The following is a 26176-nucleotide window of genomic DNA, read 5'->3' as shown; positions in this document are numbered from 1 at the left end:
AGAAACATGCAAATTGATATCTTACCTTACATCAGCACATCTACATCCATAAAAACTATCATAACTCCGAGGAGTGGCACAGAAAGCATGTTAGACTTGATGGGGTGACTCGATCTTCCAGGGGGAATACATTGAGGCATTTCCCACGCAATGCCAGCACCTTATAGCGCCCTGGACCCCAAGAGCCAGTCTGCCAACCATTGTAACTTTGCCGGCTCTCCCCAGCGTCCCACTAAATACAAATTACGCACAAACCAGCTGTTACTGAGTACTGTAGGGTGTTTAAAACAATGTCTGTATTGCATAAGAAAAAGACTGATACTTCAGACATAATTAGAACGCAGAAGAAGGTGAACTGATCTAATTTTCATGAAACAAATATACTGTGCAAGCCATAAACACCCCTGCCCATTTGATCGCTCATAGCCTTCTATATATCCATGATCCGTAGCATTTTTCCCAAGTTCAAAAAGGATTAGCGCAAAATGGTAGCATATAGGGTATTCGAGGGTTGGAACTTTAATAGTGGTAACTATTTACTTACAGCTCGTACAAAACAAATACTTGTTTCAAAGTTTTACTGACCTTCAAAGTAGTCACCAGCATTATTGTGTATACCCCGTTGCCAGCGATGTGGAAGTCGTAGGATATTCTTAGCAGTGCCAGTTGTGATGACAGTTCGAGCGGCGCGGTCTATTGCCCGACGAATTTGTAGCAGTTCTGAAGGTAACCCCGTGAAGTGTTTCCTTCGGTTTAGAAATAGAGTTGATTTCACGAGGGCTTAAATCAGGGGAGTGCAGTGGGTGGTATAGCACTTAGCAGCCCCATCAGTCAAAGAAATCAGTAACAGCTTGCACTGTACGTGCTTGAGCATTGTCCTGCAAAATGATGGTCAGGTCCTGCAGAAAGTGTCATCATTTCTGTCTCTAAGCTGGTCGTAGGTTGTGTTCCAAAAATGAACGGCATAGAGACAGAAGTGCATTTGTGCCTTGAGAATGGCAGGTTGCGCTCCTGTCGAAATATCGGCGGTGTCCGACGATGTCACCCGGCAGCAAACCCGTAAGTTATTCGAACATTCGATTCGCCGGGAAAAGTTAAGGTCTCACAGAAATGATGACACTTTCTGCAGGGCCCGACCATCGTTTTGCAGGACAATGCTCAAGCACGTACAGTGCAAGCTGTTACTGATTTGTTTGACTGATGAGGCTGCACTCTACTGGCATAAGCCCTCGTGAGTTCAACTCGGTTTCTAAATTGAACGAAACACTTCACGACATTCGCTTCAGAACTGCTACCAATTCGTCGGGCAATAGACCGCGCCGCTCGAACTGTCAACACAACTGGCACTGCCAAGAGTATCCTGCGACTTCCACATCGCTAGTAACTGGTTATACACAATGCTTGTGACTACTTTGAAGGTCAGTAAAACTTCGGAACACGCATCTATTTTGTACGAGCTGTGAATAAATAGTCGCCACTATTAAAGTTCCAACCCTCGTAGATACTCCAATTCTCAAGACTGCATATTACTTTAGAGGGAAATATGTGTCCCATTAATTAAGGAAGGGTTAAAAGCAGCGCAACCTCATTCGGTTTATCCCTGTAGTGCTGTGCAGTATGCGTAAGCCTCTCACGCAGTTTAAAATAATATGCGTCTCATACATATCTTCCATTGTGTCTGACTTTCGTTCCTATTCCATGCACGGAGTATTTATGTTCTATACACATAGCATTATCCCAGTTTGTGTAGAAATCTTGACTATGCTTAAAGTAATTATTCACATTTTCTCTTTGCTTTATCCTCTTTTCTGATATTGCTTCGCTTTCGGACAATATTGTAGTAATCTTTCTTATAGAAAGATCAACTGTATACATCAACAGCTGCAACATTGAGACTACAAGGAAAAAACAAACATTTACTATTTTTTGATTACACTACTAAACATGACGGGCATGAAAGGGAAGCAGTGGTTGGGAAAGGAGTGAGACAGGGTTGTAGCCTCTCCCCGATGTTATTCAATCTGTATATTGAGCAAGCAGTAAAGCAAACAAAAGAAAAATTCGGAGTAGGTATTAAAATCCATGGAGAAGAAATAAAAACTTTGAGGTTCGCCGATGACATTGTAATTCTGTCAGAGACAGCAAAGGACTTGGAAGAGCAGTTGAACGGAATGGACAGTGTCTTGAAACGAGGATATAAGATGAACATCAACAAAAGCAAAACGAGGATAATGGAATGTAGTCAAATTAAATCGGGTGATGCTGAGGGGATTCGATTAGGAAATGAGACACTTAAAGTAGTAAAGGAGTTTTGCTATATAGGGAGTAAAATAACTGATTATGGTCGAAGTAGAGAGGATATAAAATGTAGACTGGCAATGGAAAGGAAATCGTTTCTGAAGAAGAGAAATTTGTTAACATCGAGTATAGATTTAAGTGTCAGGAAGTCGTTTCTGAAAGTATTTGTATGGAGTGTAGCCATGTGAGGAAGTGAAACATGGACGATAGCCAGTTTGGACAAGAAGAGAATGGAAGCTTCCGAAATGTGGTGCTACAGAAGAATGCTGAAGATAAGGTGGGTAGATCACGTAACTAATGAGGAGGTATTGAATAGGATTGGGGAGAAGAGAAGTTTGTGGCACAACTTGACTAGAAGAAGGGATCGGTTGGTAGGACATGTTTTGAGGCATCAAGGGATCACAAATTTAGCATTGGAGGGCAGCGTGGAGGGTAAAAATCGTAGAGGGAGACCAAGAGATCAATACACTAAGCAGATTCAGAAGGATGTAAGTTGCAGTAGGTACTGGGAGATGAAGAAGCTTGCACAGGATAGAGTAGCATGGAGAGCTGCATCAAACCAGTCTCAGGACTGAAGACCACAAAAACAACAACACTAAACATTCATGGTTGCAACTACTCATGTCTTACAATACCTTCAGCTAATGATAGGTGAGAATGCGCGGTGTCACGTTTCTCACTTGTAGGTACAGAGAATGGGATGTTTCGGCTCGTTTAAAGGACACTTAGTAATCACCAGTCGCCTATGAAAGTACATGTCTACAAAACACTTACCCGGTTTACACAGCAAAACTGAGAAATGACTGGTATCCATATTTGGGGGAATTGACAGGGGACCTGATTGTGAACTGAGAAAGATATGTTTATTTACTTCATGTGACTGACTTTTTGCAGTATAATCCCTGTAGGGCAAAATTTGAACTGGGGTTCGAAGAATTCGCATTGAAAGTTCCAAAAACCCACATTTCTGAGAATGCACAATTCTGTCAGTCTCATAAGTGGCCGTCACAATGAAGACTTCACACTTCATGCCAATTATGGAACGATATCTTTAATTACATCGTATTCGTACTGAAATAAAAGTTCGATAATCTGATATTGTTTTATCAGAAAGATGACCATCGTTCAGGAGAAGTGTTGTGCAAAAGTGATATAGTGCGTAGTTATTTGATTCGTCAGTTAATTTAAAAGAAAACAGGCAAATTTTTCCACCGAGTGATTAGATATCATTCTCTCTCATCACTAACGTACCATCACATACATACCGTCACATGCGCGTAGCTCGCACACGCTGCAGCAGCATGCATAGTTTGTTGCTTTCATTCTCTCTACTTCTGGTAAATAATATCTTTGTGATTTCATTACGTGTCTATATTTTTAGCACTTGGGTTAAGGTCTCTTTCTTGAGAACGCTAAGTAAGAATTCTCTGTTTCTGTGCATATCAAACGGGTCCTTTTTATGCCTAAAATTGTTCAGTGTACAATCTACGTATTTTATTGTAAGTCAATAAGCTTTAATGAGTTCCATAGTTCTACGAGTTGCTGACTGCTGCAACCAATTTGCCAGTGTGGCCCAAGGCCATTGATATATTAAAGTTAAAAATACAAATTTGTTAATAAACTTCGCCATATGCGTTACGTCAATTTCACGTCGATCATTCTGAGACATTTCTGCACAGTTCTGTTAAGTCTGAGTATCTGGAGAAATAGTCACATTGTAATTATACACTTAATCCTAGTGTTTCATTAACATAAGCAGGTGAGCTTACCGGGCTCGTAAAATCTTATTTCCTGTCTTGAGATTCTTATTCCTCGACTAACAGATAATCGGAAGTGACATACAATCCAGTCAAAGCATATTTCATCAGCAAAGTTCATAATAATTTTGTACCTCGTATATCGTACATGCTACTGTCAGCTGCATGGAAAAAAACTTTTCCCTCATTTTAGTATCTTGTGATCAATATTTTTACGATCAACATATGCAGAGAGTGACAAAGAAAACGGAAGATGTATATAAACGGAATGTTTTCAAAATATTCAATGTAAGCAGCAAATAGTTTTTGTAGGCTATCACTGCTCTTGATATAGGTTTAAATTCAGACGCAAGAAAGTTCTCATGTTATCAGCTTGGGTCTCAGATCGATTCCTGTCTTCATAAATAATTCAAATCCCACACGTTCTAAAGGACAGACTCCCTCATATTCTGTATCCTAAACTGTTAATCTGATCACCAGAGAGAGGCAATAAATGAAAGCTAGTTTACGAGTCATGCTGGGCTATAGGATATGTCTTTTTGATTGGAAACCCTACCTAGAATGGCATGGCGGACGAATGGCAATTTATTTTTTTGTTCGATGTTGTACGTTGTATTTGGTCTGGGCGGACTTCACATGGTAGCCATTCAAGCTGATCGTTGATTCATTTACTCAGTTATTTTATTACAGAAGACTGAGCTACTATACCGTCCACTTAACCACCACGAACTCTAACGTCCAATACCTCCGTACAAGTACATGAGTTACATAACAAACGCTTAAAACTTCTTTTGCGATTTTCTCGGAATTCTCAGAGTAGTGCGCTTTACTACTTGCACATTATGTTGTTTTAATGGCCTACTAAACGTATACAATGTTTGAAGTAAATCTGTGATCTCACTGTCGTGGACTCCCCTTGTAAGTTTCGTTTCCACGCTCTTCCGCTGCACTCAGTGAATCCATACGTCAGGTGCATAGCGAACAGCTGTTCAACAGTAAGCCCAGACGTACTTCTCTGTACCACTATGAACGTACAACTAACACAGTGGTAAAAGCAAACACGAGACAGACAGACAAGTATTGGAAAAAAGCTAGAGGTCGACGAACAAAGTCGGCGTTACTGTTATCAACAGCAGTTACCTAGAGTGAATGGAACGAGACGGTTGCCAAACAAGATTCATAGAGCATACCGTCCACATTCGCAGTACTATCCAGTTATTTTCAGTGCAGTACAGATGCAAACATAGGGGTGGGTAAGAAATCAAATGAAATGCCGTGACTCTGTAACGGGGCGACGTGGACGACGGGTCCCTTCTACCTAAACACTCAAAAAACGCCAATAAATAATCTTCCAAGTTTCGTTTGGGGAGTTGTGGATCACATTGCACACTATCTGATCAAAAGCGCCCGGACATTCCTAAGTAATGCGGAACTGTCCACTAGGGACGCGCAGCCGCTAGTATAGTGGTGGAGGTGGTGGTATGTATTAGGACTGTTGATTTCATTAAAAATATCGGGAGACCGATATATCGATATTTTAAAAAATGTAATCGGCAGTCAATATATCGAATAAGATTACCTATGTGCAGTACATTGACGAAAGATTATCGACGTACCGGCCTTTAAAAATATAGGCTGCTCATTGTAAATGTAGTGCCGGTTTTAGATGTGTATATTTAAGTACTGATTTGTTATTAAATACTCTGTACATCAACAAGCTAGCTGCGCACTTATTCCCCTTAGAGCAACAATAGAAAGGAAAAGGATGCACTCCCACCCTTGGCGATAACAACTTCGCTGTTAATGGTAACGGCATGTAAGTGGCATAATAGAAAGTATCCGATGAATCCATCGTTCGGATTCGTCACATATCAGATCTGTCTGGAACACTTCATTCACTGTTTATTTTATTTTTTTCATTTCTGAGAACGCCAGCGACCTAGCGGTTGTAGTGTCAAAATTGCGTGGTGAAGTTAACGGTTGCAGTTTCTGTTGGTAGCGCCGAGCACCGAGTACGTCAGCATTTCCCCCCACACTTTTCCGTTCACCGCAAAACAAAATCTTGCCATTTAGATTATGGTTATCTGTTTCAGCAACTGTTTCTGAAGCAAGTTGATGTGAAGAAATAGTACAGTTGTTGCGTTAAAAACTGTTTTCCTATTGCTATTTCTCCATATCATAAATCTTGATATTCGTTTCACATCGTCCCCATTCTCCCCCGCAGCGCAATCGGACTTCTTCTTTGTGCCGGTGCCACCTATACCTGGACGTGATGGCAGCTCAAAAAGTAATAAGATTTCTTCACACAGTGAAAGTAAATTATCTTCTACTACACCTTCACAAAAACTATTTCATATACACATCAAAAAAAGTTTTGCAACACCTAGATTCCGAAAGTTCCGGAACCTGTACAAAAAACTGGAATAGAGATCACCATAACCATCATTTCCGCACTTTTTATTGCTCATTAAAACCACACATTGCATGTTGTACCACCACACAGCGAGACCTTCAGAGGTGGTGGTCCAGATTGCTGTAAACAGCGGTATCTCTAATATCCAGTAGCACGTCCTCTTGCATTGATACGTGCCTGTATTCGTAGTGGCATACTGTCAACTAGTTAATCAAAGCATTTTCGTCCAGATTGTCCCACTCCTCAGCGGCAATCAGGCGTAGATCCCTCAGAGTGTTTGGTGGGTCATGTCGTGCATAATCTATGCTAGGCATGTTCGATAGGATTCATGTCTGGAGAACATGCTGGCCACTCTACTCGAGCGATGTCGATATCACGACAAGTCAATCACAAGACGTGCACGATAGCGGCGCGAATTGTGGTCCATGAAGACGAATGCCTCGCCAATATTCTGTCGATATGATTGCACTATCGGTCGGACGTGGCATTCATGTATCGTACAGCCGTTACGGCGCCTTCCATGGTCGGCCCCACATAATGCCACCCCAAAACAGCAGGGACGCTGCACCTTGCTGCACTCGTTGGACAGTGTATCTAAGGCGTTCTGCCTGACCGTGTTGGCTCCAAACACGTCTCCGACGATCGTCTGGTTCAAGGCATATGCGACGCTCATCGGTGAAGAGAAGGCGATGCCAGTCTTGAGCGGTCCATTCGGCATGTTTTTGGGCCCATCTGTACCGCGCTGCATGGTCTCGTGATTGCAAAGATGGACCTCGCCATGGACGTCGGGAGTGAAGTTGCGCATCATGCAGCCTATTGTGCACAGTTTGTGTCGTAACACGATGTCCTGTGGCTGCACGAAAAGCGTTATTCAACATGGTGGCGTTGCTGTTACAGTTCCTCCGATCCATAGTACGCAGGTAGCGGTCATCCACTGCAGTAGTAGCCCTTGGGCGGCCCGAGCAAGTTCCTGTCTCCCTGTATTTCCGCCATGTACGAACAACATCGCTTTGGTTCACTCCGAGACGCCCGGACACTTCCCTTGTTGAGAACCCTTCCTGGCACAAATTAACAATGTGGACGCGATCGAACCGCGGTATTGAGCGTCTAGGCATGGCTGAACTACAGACAACACTAGCGGTGTACCTCCTCCTTGCATGGTTGTTTATATCTTTGGGCAGGTTTAGTGACGTCTCTGAACAGTAAAAAGGGACTGTGTCTGTGAAACAATATCCACAGTCAACGTCTATCTTCAGGAGTTCTGGGAACCGGGGGGATGCAAAACTTTTTTGATATGTGTATTTACAGAAGATTGAGAAAAAAATAGTGCAAAAAAAATTTCGACTCTCGATGGTGCCATTTTAATATCGATATGTCGATATACCGGGGATAAACATATCGCCGGTATGTATTGACGTTGTTTGGAAAAAATATCGGTACATTGATATGTTGTCAGCAGTCCTAGTATGTATGGGACGCTCGACAGCAGCGTCACCTGCGCCCATACTCAGCTAATGGGAAAAAAGAATGCAATACTTGGTGAAATATAAAATGTAACAGTCTCACTCACATGTTTGTATCAGTATGAGATTGTATCCTTCCATAAAGCAGCACCCGTGAGGCAATGATTCGTGGCCAGTAACACTCACGAAAGAGAGTCACGACCTGAACGCAATAGGACACCTGTGGAATGAGTTGGAGCATCGACTGCGTTCCACACCTCAGCGTCCAACTCCACTACTTGCTATAATTTTGGCTCTTCGGGAAGAATGCGCTGTCAGTTCTGCAGCGGCATTCATAAACATTATTAAAAGCGTCCCCGGTAGAGATAAAACCCTCATTAAGGCGAAGTTTTGACACACGCCGTACTGATGTTCACAAACAGGTTTTCGGATACTTTTGGTCAGATTAGTGTACATGTGATACCTGAAATAAACGTCTTACACGAGAGAGGTTACTTACTGAGGTAGCCGCCTTGATATTAATCTCATGTGACAAATGAAAAATTTAAAATGTCCTGTTCTTGCTTTTGCTTTCAAATGTTCAAATGTGTGTAAATTCCTAAAGGACCAATCTACTGAGGTCATCGGTCCCTAGATTTACACACTACTTAAATTAAGTTACCCTAAGAACAACACACACACACACACACACACACACACATGCCCAGGGAGGACTCGAACCTCCGGCGGGAGGGGCCGCTTTTGCCTTCGGACGGTCTTACGCCCTCCGTTGTGAGAAACAGACGACGTTTCCGCATGCTCTTACGACTGATATTGCAATTCTGACTAAAGAAACGTTGCGACAACGTTCTAACTGAATTAGTAGCGTTAACGCAGTAGAGGTTACAGGTTCCTCACAGAGTCCACTCACTACATACATACGTTGTGCTTTGTCCCTTATGTTGCTAATGATAAAAGTGGGAGATATACATAGGATATGCTAAATATCTCAATACAATGTCTTCTTAAAGCTACAGATAGCAGCTCCAGTAGTCCAGAAACTGCTTCATTACTCGCTTCGAAACAGATAAATAACTTAATTGACAGCACGACATTGTGGTAACTACACTCCTGGAAATTGAAATAAGAACACCGTGAATTCATTGTCCCAGGAAGGGGAAACTTTATTGACACATTCCTGGGGTCAGATACATCACATGATCACACTGACAGAACCACAGGCACATAGACACAGGCAACAGAGCATGCACAATGTCGGCACTAGTACAGTGTATATCCACCTTTCGCAGCAATGCAGGCTGCTATTCTCCCATGGAGACGATCGTAGAGATGCTGGATGTAGTCCTGTGGAACGGCTTGCCATGCCATTTCCACCTGGCGCCTCAGTTGGACCAGCGTTCGTGCTGGACGTGCAGACCGCGTGAGATAACGCTTCATCCAGTCCCAAACATGCTCAATGGGGGACAGATCCGGAGATCTTGCTGGCCAGAGTAGTTGACTTACACCTTCTAGAGCACGTTGGGTGGCACGGGATACATGCGGACGTGCATTGTCCTGCTGGAACAGCAAGTTCCCTTGCCGGTCTAGGAATGGTAGAACGATGGGTTCGATGACGGTTTGGATATACCGTGCACTATTCAGTGTCCCCTCGACGATCACCAGTGTTGTACGGCCAGTGTAGGAGATCGCTCCCCACACCATGATGCCGGGTGTTGGCCCTGTGTGCCTCGGTCGTATGCAGTCCTGATTGTGGCGCTCACCTGCACGGCGCCAAACACGCATACGACCATCATTGGCACCAAGGCAGAAGCGACTCTCATCGCTGAAGACGACACGTCTCCATTCGTCCCTCCATTCACGCCTGTCGCGACACCACTGGAGGCGGGCTGCACGATGTTGGGGCGTGAGCGGAAGACGGCCTAACGGTGTGCGGGACCGTAGCCCAGCTTCATGGAGACGGTTGCGAATGGTCCTCGCCGATACCCCAGGAGCAACAGTGTCCCTAATTTGCTGGGAAGTGGCGGTGCGGTCCCCTACGGCACTGCGTAGGATCCTACGGTCTTGGCGTGCATCCGTGCGTCGCTGCGGTCCGGTCCCAGGTCGACGGGCACGTGCACCTTCCGCCGACCACTGGCGACAACATCGATGTACTGTGGAGACCTCACGCCCCACGTGTTGAGCAATTCGGCGGTACGTCCACCCGGCCTCCCGCATGCCCACTATACGCCCTCGCTCAAAGTCCGTCAACTGCACATACGGTTCACGTCCACGCTGTCGCGGCATGCTACCAGTGTTAAAGACTGCGATGGAGCTCCGTATGCCACGGCAAACTGGCTGACACTGACGGCGGCGGTGCACAAATGCTGCGCAGCTAGCGCCATTCGACGGCCAACACCGCGGTTCCTGGTGTGTCCGCTGTGCCGTGCGTGTGATCATTGCTTGTACAGCCCTCTCGCAGTTTCCGGAGCAAGTATGGTGGGTCTGACACACCGGTGTCAATGTGTTCCTTTTTCCATTTCCAGGAGTGTACATAAAAACTACTATAGTGCCATCCACAGTTATCATTATTATGACTATTATTATTACTATTAGTGGCCGTGGTCAGACACCAGCCTAAAGGTTTCTGTCAGTTCAGAAGTAAGCATTGGAGCAATCAAGTGATTCACGAACAGTAAAAACAGTGCACACATTTCAAAAGGTGTAGCAGTGTGTAGGTCTAACAAGTGTCGCATTGGAGAGGAGTAACACAGGGGAATTATGTTTTGTAACAAGTGTCTACCTTCACTGTGGATGGTTAGCTTTCTCATCTGAGAAGGAGTTGTGGGTAGCACTTGTGATGCACCACGAATCCATTCGTCATTCATTCTAACATAAACACACGCGTACACGCACACACACACATACACGTACATACACAAACTAAATATCATTCATCTTTCATCGTGTTAAAAATAAAAGTGTTCCAAGAAAAGTCTTTCATTCTACAGTTTAGTTAGGTGCTGAAGTTGGTCATAATATGAGATAGGAGGGGGGAGGGGATAACAGAAGGTAGGGGGGAGGGGAGATGAGGGATACCAGCTAATGTATAACTACACTCAAGGTAAATGTTTTAAGAAAGATTGGGAACCACTACCATCGAATTTTAATCTCTGCATCTGCCGGACACTCACTTTCTGCCGCCCTCCTGATGCACTTAGTGATTCATTAGAGAACTAATATTTTTCCTGTCATAAACGTTAACATAACACTTACAAATGAGTCTTACTAAAGATGTCGCACTCAAGGGGTGCCTTTTCAGATACGCGTGCATTGCGTAGTACACAGAAAAACACGAACACTGCAAAGAGTTTCTCGAGAGAACCTACTTAAAACGTTTCAAGTATCGGCTTTAAATGTTGACGAAGACAACTTTAATTATAGCACGCATATGAGCATTTAAACAATTATTCTTCCCGCACTCCAACTACTAATGGAACAGGGGAAAGCCTTAGTAACTCGTACAGAGCAGGTACCCTCTATCATACACTTTACCTTGGTTTGCATGGATTAGAAACATCAGTTTGGAAAGCCGGGCGCGAGTTTGAAATCTGTTCCTTCCGAACGTCACTATAGCCCCTCATCACCTTAGTTACTAGCACTGGGTTGCCTCGCACAGTGATCGCGCTGAAGATTGCTCTTACAGAGATCGACATATATACGTTCTAAAAACTATCTTCCTGCTCCTCTTACAACTACTGTGTGCTATGAAAGGCACAGTCCTACACGTGAATACACGTAAAACAATGTGCTTCATGCGAATGAAGTTGTCGCGGCATATAAGTTTCTTGACGTGTCAATCCGCATATAGCAGCGACGTCTGGCAAGGTATGCCCTGTATTTTCTCGTGGGAAGTCACAGTTGTCCCAGAAGAACCACACCCAGTCACCTGGACACAAAATTCGCCGAGGTGGCAATACCACATGGCAGATATGCTGACGAGATAGTCAGCATTTGGTGAAAGAAGTAAAAGGAATCACAAAATAGAACAACAAAAGTAATGCATACGTATCATCAGTTGAGTACTTCTTTCTTTTCTCTAGCGTTTATCCCCACTAGTAGGGGATCTGATTTTTTCAGGATTTGGCAAATTTTACCCAATTATTTACCTTTGTGGCCGGATGCCCTTTCTGATGTTACAGTCTTCAAGATAACCCAAGGGAGGGGAACCGTGTGCGCCATCTGTCTGTGTTGTATAGACTTCGTTGGTATTTTAATTGTTTGTGTATCATATCCTCCGGAACGGCATTGGGAGACCAGCTCAGCACTTACCTAAACGAGCGTGGAAACCGCATAGAAACCACACTCGGGCTGGCCGGTGTTCCAGAGAAAGGTCGTTTATCGCCACATGGATTCGAATCGTGTCAGACTCATATCCTTGTATCGCCACCTTGCGCGCTGAGTGAGTGATCTCCATCTAAACGTCGTGGAAGGGTGGAAGGAAAACGTAGAACGCTGTAGCGTCCTGACAATCAAGACATACTATAACCTCCCTTCCCCCACATTTGGTGACTCTTATTTCCAACAATGTTCTTTGTGGCGAGTGGACATATGTGTGGAATAGTTCGTATAAACCTGACCATGATTCCTAAACGAAAACATAAAAACTATCTAAAGCAGAGATTGCATAAACATTTCTTTAGTTACAAACAACCGGTTTCGACAGACTGTGCTGTCATGTTCAGATCTTATTTCATGCCAAATCTTTATATTACGTGCTACAATTTATTGACATGACAACTTGGCGTGAGGTCCAATTCAAAATGAACACACGTTATAACATAAATTTTTGAAGACCTGAAGATGACAGCAAAGTCTGTTGAAACCGGTCTTTTGTAAAAGAAAAGATCTTGTCTTTAGAAAGTTTTAACAAGTAAAACAATCGCTGCTTCTTATTTCTCAGCACGGGAGAAATCATTCAAACGAAAACGGGCCTCTTTTTCAGTTTTGAATTCAAATGAAAAGGTTACTGTGAAACGATAATATTTAATACCGTAGGCTTCACTTATTGAGTTCGTGAGAATCATACTTCCCAACAATGGTTAGACCCAGCCACACTCGTAATAATAACTGAATTCACTTTCATACTCAAGCTTGCCTTTCTTGTGTTGTTTTTCAAAATTAAATGATTTTCAAGTAACAGCATAACGTGCCCTCAGATGCTATTGGCTAAAAATGACGGTACTGATTTTTCTACTAATTTTGTGTATGATTACATGCTCCCCCCGCGAATAAACCGATTAATTACTCATTGTCGCTCTACAACTCGACGGGAAAATTCGAACTCCTTATTTTATCTATATCCTAAAACTATCAGTATTCAGTTGGTGCTGCTATTGCATAAGACCTTTCGACGCGAACCCTGAACAGCAGCTGGAAAAGTCCTGACGCAAAAGGCGCGCCCACCTCCGAATGTTCTAGAGAACCAGCGCCGCGCCATACCAGCGACTACGTCATACCATCATTAACAGTTGTATCCGTAACAATACTAAAGAATACCCTGCTTGTATATCATTGCCAAATCCCTTCTGTATCCAAAACCTCACTTAAAAACGACAACAGACGGTAAGGCGTGTTGATGGTTTCCAAATAGAACTACAACAACCAACAACCATTTGGATTCGAAGTTATACCTACCATGATCGACGTGTCTTATTCATAGGTGGAACAAGGATATGTATCTTGACGAAAACGTGGCCCACTGTGTGTGACCTATAGAACCTTACGAGTGTTTGGTGAGGTCATTAATTGCTCTGTAGACTTAGTTCCAGCTAGATTGTCACTCCAGAGAAATTACTGGCTCTGTATCTGATGTAATAGTCGGATCATTATCAAGAAACTTTCTTCAGTCGTAACAGGTTTGTTTTGAAGTCTCCCGTTATCTCTCATGAGTACAACGTTGATTACACCAATCTTGAGGAGATTTCTCGACTTTGTTTTTCGTGGAGGGCTCTTCAACAAAAGCGATAAGTGATACGTTCTAATCACTGCAGATGTATCTGTCTGAATAAGTATTTATCATAAACAAAAACTGTCTAGCCAAACACGAGATTGTAATAAATGGCGGCAAAATTTATTGTAGGCCTTGATAACACGTAACAGAAAACTTGACGATGAGAAAAGTGCTACGCGGACCTAGAGATTCATGATAACCCTCTGATTCTCTCTTGAATTATTGGACCGGCAGTGGGGTTCAAACCCGCGGTCTGGGAAGAGATCTCGATAGGTAAAAGTAATGAGGCACCGTATCAATCTCCAAATAACAGCCGGCCGTGGTGGCCGTGCGGTTCTATGCGCTGCAGTCCGGAACCGCGGGACTGCTACGGTCGCAGGTTCAAATCGTGCCTCGGGCTTGGATGTGTGTGATGTCCTTAGGTTAGTTAGGTTTAAGTAGTTCTAAGTTCTAGGGGACTGATGACCTAAGATGTTAAGTCCCATAGTGCTCAGAGCCATTTGAACCAATCCAAATAACAAAAACTGCCGATTCTTCCATAATTTCGTGAACCTAGGACAATTTCAGGCGCAAATCCCCATATTTATAAGTTATGAGGCATTTGGGCCAGTGCCGAAATGCAGGAAATGGGAAATTTTATAAAAATGCACACACTGGAAATTCAACAGAAGATATCTTTAAGTGGAGTTCCCCAAGACAACTGACATGCTGTAGCGTTTTGATTAAACAACGCAATATTTACATCGTGTACTGTAGGTATTACCAAAGACAATAACACAAAGAGACACGCTGATGGAATTCATATGTCTTGGGCGAATTTCGTTCTTGTCAATCATTGAGCAAACCGGACGCAAGGAGACGCCATTGCTCGACTAGCTCACTTAGTATCATTGTCATACTGAATTATTATCATGACAGGTGGCACAGGCGACTTTAAACTATTATTTCGAGAAGAAATAATAATCAGGAGGTAAAAATGAGTACTTTCTGCGTGAGCGTGTTCATATCTCATTCGTAGTAGCCCTGTTCATTATATAAGCACAAACTCATGTTTAATTCTTGTGTAATATTCTTTTAAGTATGTTATTTAGCACAGTGTACGAAGTAATACTGAGGCGGAGTACTACATTTGTTAAGAAAATCCATATCTCAGCAAAGGTAGCTATAAAGGTAATGTAGGAGAGGACCTACAGTTAGTTTTTACACGAAGTTTTCTACACGGATCATAAACTGAAGTATTAGCAATCAATCTAAGATAGCTACTCCACCGTGCACAAACTCTAGGAATTGATTTATGAGAGGATGCAGAACAAGAGAGGTCTAATGAAATCATGTCTGGAAATGCATGGTTTCCATGCTAGCGACTGCGGTCTAATACGCGCTATAGCATGCAGCCAGACTTACAGTATATGTTGCAATCGGTTTCTTTGTGCCTCAACACTTGCGTGTACGCGCCGTTTTATGTTCTGTCTCACACTTTCACACATGCCAGGCTTCACCCGAACAGTGTCAAAGGCAACATGAATACTGCTACAGTGTCTCCACATCTGGAATGGGCTCTGCATGCGCGATACTTTTGAAATTGCCCTATAACCAGAAATCGCATGAGTTGAGATACGGTGAACGAACAGGTCATGCAACTGTGCCCACCTCGTCAGATCCATTGACCAGGGAAGACACGAGTGAGATGCGTCCGTGCGTTAACGGCGAAGTGGTCTGGAACACCATCATGTAGCAGCCACATAGCCCTTCGAATCATCAGTGACACATTTTTTAGCAAGGGGAGGCAAATTCAGCCCCAAGAAACGCCATTATTTCCGACCTGTTACGCGACGTTGAAGAAAGACTGGTCTAAAAATACGGTCGCCAATTATTCCAGCCCACGCATTCCAGCTGCACCGACGCTGATGATTCGCAGTCACCATACAGTCTGCATACTATCCCACAGATGACTGCTATGAAAGTTGAAAATACCACTCCGTGTAAAGGTGGCCTCATCTGTGGATAAAATGGATGACAGAAATCGCGGAATCGTGGTTGCCTGGTGAAGAAACCGGAGAGAAAACTGCTCCCGATGAGGAAAACCTGTCTCTAATAACCTCTGAACACGCTGTAAGCGATAAGGGTAGTAACAGTGGTCATGGAGAATGTTCCACACGGTCGTTTGGCTTCCCTGTACTGGCGGGCCAGATGCCTGGTTCTGACATGGCGGTCACCGTCCATAGTGTTCATCACATTTTCCTCCAAGGCTGGTGTCCGACATTTCGGGTATATTCCTCATGATTTCCTGCTTCCTGTAACGACCCTGTCTCAGACAAACGTCGGCACACTGTTGCAAACATAGGATGCTGTGGTTGTTGCCGGTGGGGATGGAACTCCTGACACAACCTTGCTGCCCACCGCCCGTTGCCTTTTGCGTTTCCGTAAGTAGACACCATGTCGGCAAGCTCTCGATTCGATTATGGAACCATTACGTAGAACGCTGTGTGACTACAAGGTGAGTCAGCAAGAGAAATGAATCGGACACAACATTACCAACTATTATGTCTGGAGAGGGCGCTAGGGCATGACGTATAAGGAACAGTACCATCTTCTGGGAGGAAACCATGCATACTATAGCTGTTGTTGCAAGGTATAAATCGTATTAGACCGCAGTCTCTGTAACGGAGTATGATTGATTAAATGAACATGGAAACCATGCGTTTCCGCACATAATTTCATTAGAGCTCTTTTGTTCCGTCGTCTCTCATCAATCAATACCTAGAGTTCGTACACAATGGAAAAAATCACCCTGTATATTTATCTTCTCTTCGTACATGATACGCTGCAATATCCTAATCAATTGGCTCTGAGAACTATGAGTCTGGAACCGAGCGACTGCTACAGTAGCAGGTTTAATCCTGCCTCGGGCATGGATGTGTGTGATGTCCTTAGGTCAGTTTGAAACGTTCCCCTTTGAACAATTCTACATGAGACTGTGCTTAACCTGACACACAATACTTTGTTAGCGCAACGCAATCTGACTTTCAAAATTCCCTACAAAAGAATGGCCCTGACTAACATTAAACTATACCTTTCACAAATCACTTACCTCACAAAAATCTTCGCTGCTCAAGCTACTGCAATACAGCAAGCGCCACTACTGCCAGCTAAATAAAAGATTCAAACTACTAAAGGCACTAACTACTGATAGGGATAGTTAGCAAATGAAAGATATTAATAGAGAACAAACAATGTATTTACCTTAATATCATCACAAGTCATAATATATATATCAGTTCATGACAAATTGCAAAGTTCCGCCATCTCTCTCCCCACATCCACCACTGCTGGCGGCTCACCTCCAACTGCGCAACGCTACGCGCTGTTCACAGCCAGCTGCCTAACACTACAATGGCGAGTATTAAAACAATGCAAAGCAGCCACAGACTGCCCACAGCACAGCCTAGAGGTGGCGTTACTAATAAAAAACCTAAACAGCCTACTTACATAGAGAAAACATAAACAGCCTACTTACATAGCCCCCATGCTCCCCACAAAAAATTTTTACAAATGGTGTTGGGCACTGGCCAATACAGATTTGACAAAAATTTTTCACAATTACAGTAACAAAGATATAAAATGCACACACTTATTGATACAATGTTGGTCAAAAGCTAAAATTGTCTCACAGTCCATAAAGACAGTCCTAATCGTACATAACAGGAGAATAGCAGTGTTTTTCTCAAAGTCTGAGCAGTAAAAGAAAATGCACACGGAAGTAGTGGATTTCCATGCAGTCTTGAAGAAGTAGTGTTGTCCTTCCAACGGAAAGACAGTGCTGACTCTCGACATGCTGACAGGTAATGGGCCACAACAGAGCAAACCCACTGCAGAGTCAGTCGAAGTTTTGATGAAAATTGGTAGGTAGGTCACCACAGAGCAGACCCACTGTAGTCCTGGTAGAGATTACGGTATTGGTGGACCACCAGATGTGCAGACCCACTGTAGTCCTTGTAGAAATAATGGCGTTGGTGGGTCATCAAAGATGCAGACCCACTGTAGTCCTTGTAGAGATGGCCAGCAGCCATCTGTTGCGACCTGTTGCGACTGTGCAGGTGCACAATCACCATCGAAGAGTCTTGCGAATAATATAGCAAGTCCATAACCACCACTTGTGCACTCACAAAGTTTTTGGAATTGTCCTTAGAACCAGCAATGCTGTTATCCAGTCCCTTGCTGAATTATCAACACACGTGCAAACACTAACAGTCCCTACTTCTCACATACTGTCCATACACTATGACCAACAGAAACGTGTGCAGTGAAGTGTAACTTACAAGTTAATAATAAGATGAACTGGTGTCAATTACAATTTTATAAATTTACAACATGAAAATACAATTACAAAGGTACAAAATACATCATTAAAGAACATAACAATATAGATAACATTTGTAGTAATAGGGGCTTTACAAAAGAATAGAAATAGACATATACGTCAGTGTTACAGGAATTATGACATGAGTACATACGTAAAAGATCACAATAACTTTTGAAACATCAACTTCACACATGAGCATTAAACAGAATAAATAATGTGTAGTTCAAAGGGGAACGTTTCAAGTTAGGTTTAATTAGTTCTAAGTTCTAGGCGACTGATGACATCAGAAGTTAAGTCGCATAGTGCTCAGAGCCATTTGAACCATTTTTTGAGCACTATGGGACTTCTGAGGTCATCAGTCCCCTAAAACTTAGAACTACTTAAACCTAACTAACCTAAGGACATAACACACATCCATGCCTGAGGCAGGATTCGAACTTGCAACCGTAGCGGTCGCGCGGTTCCAGACTGTAGCGCCTAGAACCGCTCGGCCACTCCGGCCGGCCCCAATATCCTAATCGACCAAGTATGTCCGACTGAGAATGTTGCTGTCAAAGACCGAAACCCGCCTTAAGAAACAAGGGATTGTTCCAGGTGACGCAGAAGTCCTCGTAGCCCCACATATCATGTAAGTGAAATCCTGTGTACCGCATACATAAATGACTCACGGATGCCGAACTTGATGGCACAAATCGAATGTCCTCTTAGATTACCAGGTCGATAGCAGCGAGCATGCTTCACTCAAGTTCGTCGCCACCACATTGTTAATGTCATCGAACAGTTCTCAGACTATTGAGTAAAGTAATGTCGAGCTTGTAACTCGAGAATCGACATTGTATCATGATGTGGCTGTCATAAACATGACGAAGTTACATTATCAGATCAAAAATCTCCAAATACCTACTAGTCGATATTAAAATGGGACATACCTGCCTCTCGTCTTTACGACGGTTTGATCTCTGGTACGGACACTTTCAATGAAGTATCTGGATGTTGTTTGGAAAAACTGCAACCCCTTTTTTTCTCTCAAGAGCCGAAACCAGAGAAGGCAATGACGTTGGATGCCTGAACTTGGAGCGATGTTTACGTTGTAGCTCATCCGGAGATTGGGTTCAGGTCGGGGAATGTGGGCAGGCCAGTCCATTTCAGGAATATTGTTGTTGACAAACCATTGCCTCACAAATGCTGCTTTATGAGCGGGTACATTGTCATGCTGATACAAGCAGATATCGTCTCCGAACTATTCCTTTAATGTACGCAGTACACTACTGTAAAACTTGTTCGTTTCCTTCCCAATTTGGCGTTTTCTAACGACTAAAAAGACACCCAGAGCATAACACGGCTTCCATACTTCACTGTACGCACTACACATGATGCCAGTCCTTCCATCTGATTGCCATAAGGTAGAGTGTGATTTATCATTTCAGACCACTCATTTCCAGCCATCCATTGTCCAGGGCATCGCCCTTTAAACCACATCAAGCGTCCTTTTTCATCGACAACAGAAATGTGTGGCTTACGAGGAGCTGCTCGACCAGCGAACTCCATTATTTTTAACTCTTCATGCCCAGTTATTAAGCTATCTGGACTGCTCACATCATTTTAGAATTCAAGAGTGATTCCTTCCGCCGCTGATTTCTTATAATCACCCTTCGCAATGCTCAACGGTCTGTGTCCGCAAGTACACGAGGTTTGCCTGATCGTGGATGAGATATGGTTGTGCCTTGACGTTCCACTTCAGCCACCTCATTCAACTTGGGCAGTTTCAGACGTCATCCTCTACATCATTTATATACACTGTACTTTAACACCTATTTGAGGCACTTACGATATTATTTTCTTCATCCTGCGAGTTCGTCTCGTTAAGAATACAGTGTTGAATTCTGTCTGGTAGGAAGTCCAAACTCCAAGCGCCCATTTGCTCCCATGCCAAAGTTAACGAAAACTACAAAATATTGAAAAATGCTTCATTTCACTGCAAACTTCCGGCATGGGAGGCCGTGGTCGATATACAGAGCTATTTCCTGACGTTTCGTCTCTGATTGAAGGAGGTATCCTCGAAGACAAAACGGCGACTGCATCAAGGGCTCCTGCAGCCCGCGAATGGCTCGAATGAACCAGCATTCGGACGATTGTACTGAATCACTTCCGGCCATGCTAAGACAAGGGTTCGAGGTGCAATTACGTGATTCGGATTTTAATTTGGTCAGAGATTTTATTTACTTTGTATGTACTACCCAGGACAAACTGATCCTGGTTATTAGCACCTATATATCCGGTGACTGACGTAGTTTCTCCGAACTGCGTCAGCTAGAGTGCTCCCTCTGAGGCGTGCAGCTGTTACGTAGGGTTTTCCTAACCCACGTAGGGGAGAAACAATGCGTGATGAACTTGTAAGCGGTGCCTAATAGGCTAAACTAGGAATAAAAGAATTCTCTTGACTTTAGGTGACATGAGACATTCTAATCAATGTAATTTTCCGTCGTTTCATTCTGTCGCCTTGATTATGATACGTCAGTTTTCTACAACCAGGGCCTCCGCTTCTCTTGCGATTACCGGTTCCTCACAGAGAGATGGTCTGACACTTTGCTCTTTCTCATTCAAACTTGTATGACCACGATGGGAGCGTCTGCGACACTTAATCACAGTGTCACATAAAGGTCTATTATTAGCGTACACTTGTACCAACTCAGCGTTTTTCTTCTTCAAATGCCGAAAGCCGATTACAGCACAATTTTCTTATTTTCTCAAGGAACCAAGCCAGTATCTTGGATTTCTCTAGTGGCGTGCTGCGATACTGTGCAGAGAGGATTTTAATGTACCCCAGGACTGCAGAAATGTACCTTCAAAAAAATAAAAAAATAATTAGATACGTAATTTTATATTTTCTGGGTGGGAGTTGGGCAGTGGAAGTTGCTCGTGGTTTTGCTTGACAAATGTCAATTCCTCGTTATTTTATTAACAGTAACAAAATTTGAACGTTACACTTCATTGTAAGAGCGATTTGGCCCAGGCTGATAACAACATTTTGATCTCGAAATATATTTGATCGCATTTGGCCATAGGACAATAAATCTTTGATCTTAAAACTGGTACCAAAATATATGGCTGTAATTTTTCATGCACATTATGTGAGAAGTACATATTAGAAAACCCATGCATACATATACTATTAGTGCATAATGATAAAACTGAGTGATAATGACCAATATTAAAAGAAAGAACGTTATGCCAAATATTTAAATTTATAACAACGCCAACTTCGCAACCAGTAATACTTCTTCCTTGTGACTCATGGAAGACAATCAGCATATTCTTTAAAGTAAATGTTAAGGCAAAAAGTCCGCACAAAAGAACATATACGACATGTACATCAATTAGCTCGACACATATCGCTTTATGTAAAGTAGGTACAAATGGTGCTCTAGAGAGTTCATAGAACCCACGGTGCCACCCTGAGATCAGTAACATACATCGAATCATCGACCTCAGTGCTACAGGCACAACAAATATATTTTTATCGTACTGGAATGGTGGTAAGCTTCAGAGTTTAACATCTCAGTAAAACATGTCATTTCTTGTACCACTTAAAATACAAGTCTACTGACATAGGTAAACAAACGACAAGACAAACTTAACCCTTTCGCGGGCTGTGGGGGATATACTTCACACTAAAAATATTTCTTTACAGTGTTTAAGGGAATGTGTGTTACCACTTCTATACGCTCCTGGTATCTAGTGGGAGTCCGCTGCATCAGCTGTAGTTTCCGTTTGTTATGAAATATAGCTTTCAGGACTGTGGGAAGTATATATCCCACCAAACAATGTCGTTTTAATGATTACTGGGACGTATGCTTACCAGCTATGTAGTTTATGAAAGGGGTTTGGGAAGTATACTTAACACAAAATTAATCTATCATTTGTGGTCCTTGGAAAGCATACTTGATTGTAGACCACTGGTTGCAGCTTCATACACATCTCTTCTGTATCCCAGAGCGGGACGCAAGTTGTACGCCATCCTGAAATATCGAGGACATAATATAGCCTAGCTAACAGTTGCCAACGATAATGCAAGCAAAATTCGTAAGTACATGTACATTGCCAACGCTTTTTCTCTGCTTCTAACTTGTGAACAAGCCTATATTTTGGTTTATCCTGACTAGGAGACCTCACTGGACGTGAGGCCATTTTCTAGGATTGCCTACGGCTGTGCGTCTGAGCAGGACTCTGAGGTTACAGTTATTGAGGTTCTAATACTGATACCATAGAGGTCTATATCTTCCCTGCCGAAAATCAAAATACGTGTTAGCACACCTTATACCATTTGGCATGAACACATATTCTCTGTATGCAAGACGAAATTGTTCGATCAGTTCTTCTAAATTAGGTTTATAATACCATAACTCTTCAAGTACAATTACAGCAGCAGCATAATTAATTTTATTTCCGTAGAAGGTAATAGCCAGGTCGTCGATGCGCTGCTGCGACGTAGGAACGAGGAAAGCAAGGCGTAGGTCATCAGGATAGTTCCTTATGTGTTCCCAATTTGCATAGAAAAATTCCAACGCAGACATTTACTGCAATAAAATAAACTTTATTCAGAACGTGACCGTTCCTTTACGCTTACAAAAGGTCATATATACACGGTTCCTTACATTAAAAGTAACATATTTAACTTCGCTCTGTACAAGATCATTTTTTTCTGGTTCATCACCAGCCACTTGAACACCAATATAATAAGGGTTAGTCCCTTGAAACATTTTATTTTTACATTTGCATTGATTCTCCAAATCTACCCATGACTTAACTTTACCAATATCAGCGGCAGTCTCTGGTTTACAATATGTAACATATTTATACGCAAGACGTCTACTGTACTTCCTCCAGGGCACACCTGAAGACCTATCTGGTTTAAGACTAAATGCTCCAAGCATATTACTACATGCAATCCTAACCCTTACCACCAACCTAGGGGTATCCGAAAGCTTTTGGGAATAGATTTTACCACCTTTGTCCATGCCTGACATAACACTGCACCGGGTGTATGAAAACTGCTGAACAATCAGTTCTTGTTTGTCATGGGATCACTACTGTTGTCGGAATACATTGCTTCGCTTATGCAGTATATATTATTGCAACCCGTATCTGCTCATAACCTAAAATAAAAACAGAAAACACTGTTCATTATTTTTTTACGTGTAATGGCAACACATAACAGCACATAAGAAGGAAGTGGGAAATCCATTTACCACGAGATTTAATTCCTCACAAAGGTTCCATGGTGATATATGTACCACCAAAGCTCTTGGTACTAAATAACAAAAATTAAATTATCCAAAAATAAATGTAGTCAGTTGATCACATTTCTAATAGGATAGCAAAAAATTATCTTCACTGAGTTGCTATAAAAAAATGCGCTTGTGGAAGGGTTAACAGTAATTTCTAAAATCAGTGAAACATCCCCTTAGAAAAATTTTATAAATGACAGTGCTGGAAAACCTCTACGTTATTTGATTATCAAGCAGCTGAGCAGAACTGAACTTACTCAGACATTTCTCTCATTACTTATTCTGATCAACACTAAACTGACACACAATATTTTTTTTTTTTAGCTCAACGCAATCTGATTTTCAATAATCCCTACAAAAGAATGGCCGTGACTAACAATAACCCATACCTTTCATAAATCACTCACCTCACAAAAATCTTCGTTATTCGAACTACTGCAATACAGCTAGCGCCAATACTGCCAGCTAAATAAAAGATTGTAACTACTGAAGCTACTAACTACTGATAGGCATAGTTAGCAAATGAAAGATTTTGATAGAGAACAAACAATCTATTTAACTTAATAGTGTTCAAAAGTCATAATATATATATCAGTTCATTACATCCACTCTTACAAATTTCGTTTTATCTGACGAACACACGTCCGGATCGACCGCTCTCAAACCTCTGCCATCTCTCTTCCCACATCCACCACTGCTGACGGCTCACCTCCAACAGAGCAACGCTACGCGCTGTTCACATCCAACTGCCCAACACTACAATATCAAATATTCCAAAAATGCAAACCAGCCACAGACTGCATACAGCACAGTCAGTGATTTTCATACAGAGCGCTACGTGGCGTTACCAACATAAAAACCTAAACAGCCTACTTACAACAGGGTCGAACGAGAATGAAGCCTAACATTGCGAAACAGACTCATCACTTTTACCATACAAGAAAGAACTCACGTACTAAATTTAACAAGGACACTGCCTCGCACACAGAGGAAACACTAACACAACTAAAGGAACGACACAAACAGGAAATAACGAAACCACAAAAGAAAACCCACAACGCTGTTAGGACCAAAATGGCAAACCAAACAACGTCGCTCTCACGTATGATCGACCTCTTGCAGCCTCATCTGAGCACCGTGCTAATGTGATTGCGTCACTTTCGCATCCACATTAAGCTGTATGTGGCACGCGCAATAGTACATACTCGGGTGACTTATTCCACACACAACGGTGGGAAAAAGAGGACAGCTTATACTCATTGATGTCGGCTCCACCCCGTCAATCTGGCCATCGTATTTAGTGCACGGCACCAAGGTATCGACACGCCGAGAGCCTGCACTCCTTGGCTGTTACTCCATAACATCCATGTGGGTGCCAGCCTGCATGCACGACACCGAGAACTGGCTGACAAACAGCCTGCACTCCATGCGCACAGCTCAAGACTGCCCTCATGACTCAGCGATCGCGGACTAACTCCGATAGCTACAAAGCCCTGCTGTTGTTCAAGGCCGTCCAGCGGACCATCTGTTCCCTTCCTCGTTCATAAGCAGAGTCGTGACCACTGGCGGCTGTTGTGTAAGAGCGCAAGTGCATGTTAACACCCTAATTTTGACACCTTGCGGGTTTGTTAGTTATTTTTCTTTGAATGCTGTTAAACATGATGTTAATGTGGCAACCTGAAATACACGGCGCTGAATCTACCACGCTAGTCTACATTTTTCTCCTCTAGGCTCGATGAAACTTGGCATCGGGGTCGCGAGCACACCTTTAGTTGTGCACGTTTTAAGGAGCTTTTGCTCATGCGCAATTGGCGTCAGGTAATTACCTTATAGGCCAAATATACACGGACTTGGTAAACAACGGGCACAGTTCAGCCCTTACTACTCAACTACAAATTTACGTCAATGACTGCAGGTGGTGGCACGATGAAGCAGACTCTTATACCCGTTCACTTGGCATAAATCCCACTTGACGGTACCACGTTCCTCAGATATGCCAATTCTTTCACTATATAGTAAAATTAGATAGAAAATCAATATATGTTTGGTTATACTGATGTGAAAACCTATTTTGTGAGGTTCTGAATGAGGTACAATAAATTAAGTTTTGGATCTTTATCACACATTAATCGATTTGAGTCGTTGAGAACCATTAAGCACATCATCGTTAATTGTGAGACTGTAGGTAGCGACAATAAAGTAATGAGACTGATGTAAAAAATTGTTGCTTACCGTTTTAGTCAAGTTTAGTGTTGTCTCCCTCGAAGTAGTTCCCTTCTGATTGCACACACTTTTTCCAGCGCCTCTGCCATTGATGGCATCATTTCTGGAACTCATCTTCTGTAATATCCTCCAAACCCTCGTCACAGCTTTTTGGACATCTTGTGTTGTTTGAAAATGGTGTTCTTTGACAGTCGTTTTAACTCTTGGAAATAGGATAAAGTCGCACAGAGCGATATCTGGTGAATAAGGTGGCTGTGGTAGTACTGAAATTTGTTTTGGGGTTAAAAATTGCTGTACTGGCAGAGCAGTATGGGATGGCGCATGATCTTGATACAGAATCCAATTATCAGCAATGATGACACGGACACGAAGAACACTTTTA

Source organism: Schistocerca serialis, chromosome 1, assembly GCF_023864345.2.
Source record: "Schistocerca serialis cubense isolate TAMUIC-IGC-003099 chromosome 1, iqSchSeri2.2, whole genome shotgun sequence".
NCBI lineage: Eukaryota > Metazoa > Arthropoda > Insecta > Orthoptera > Acrididae > Schistocerca > Schistocerca serialis.
This window is presented reverse-complemented; position numbering follows the sequence as displayed.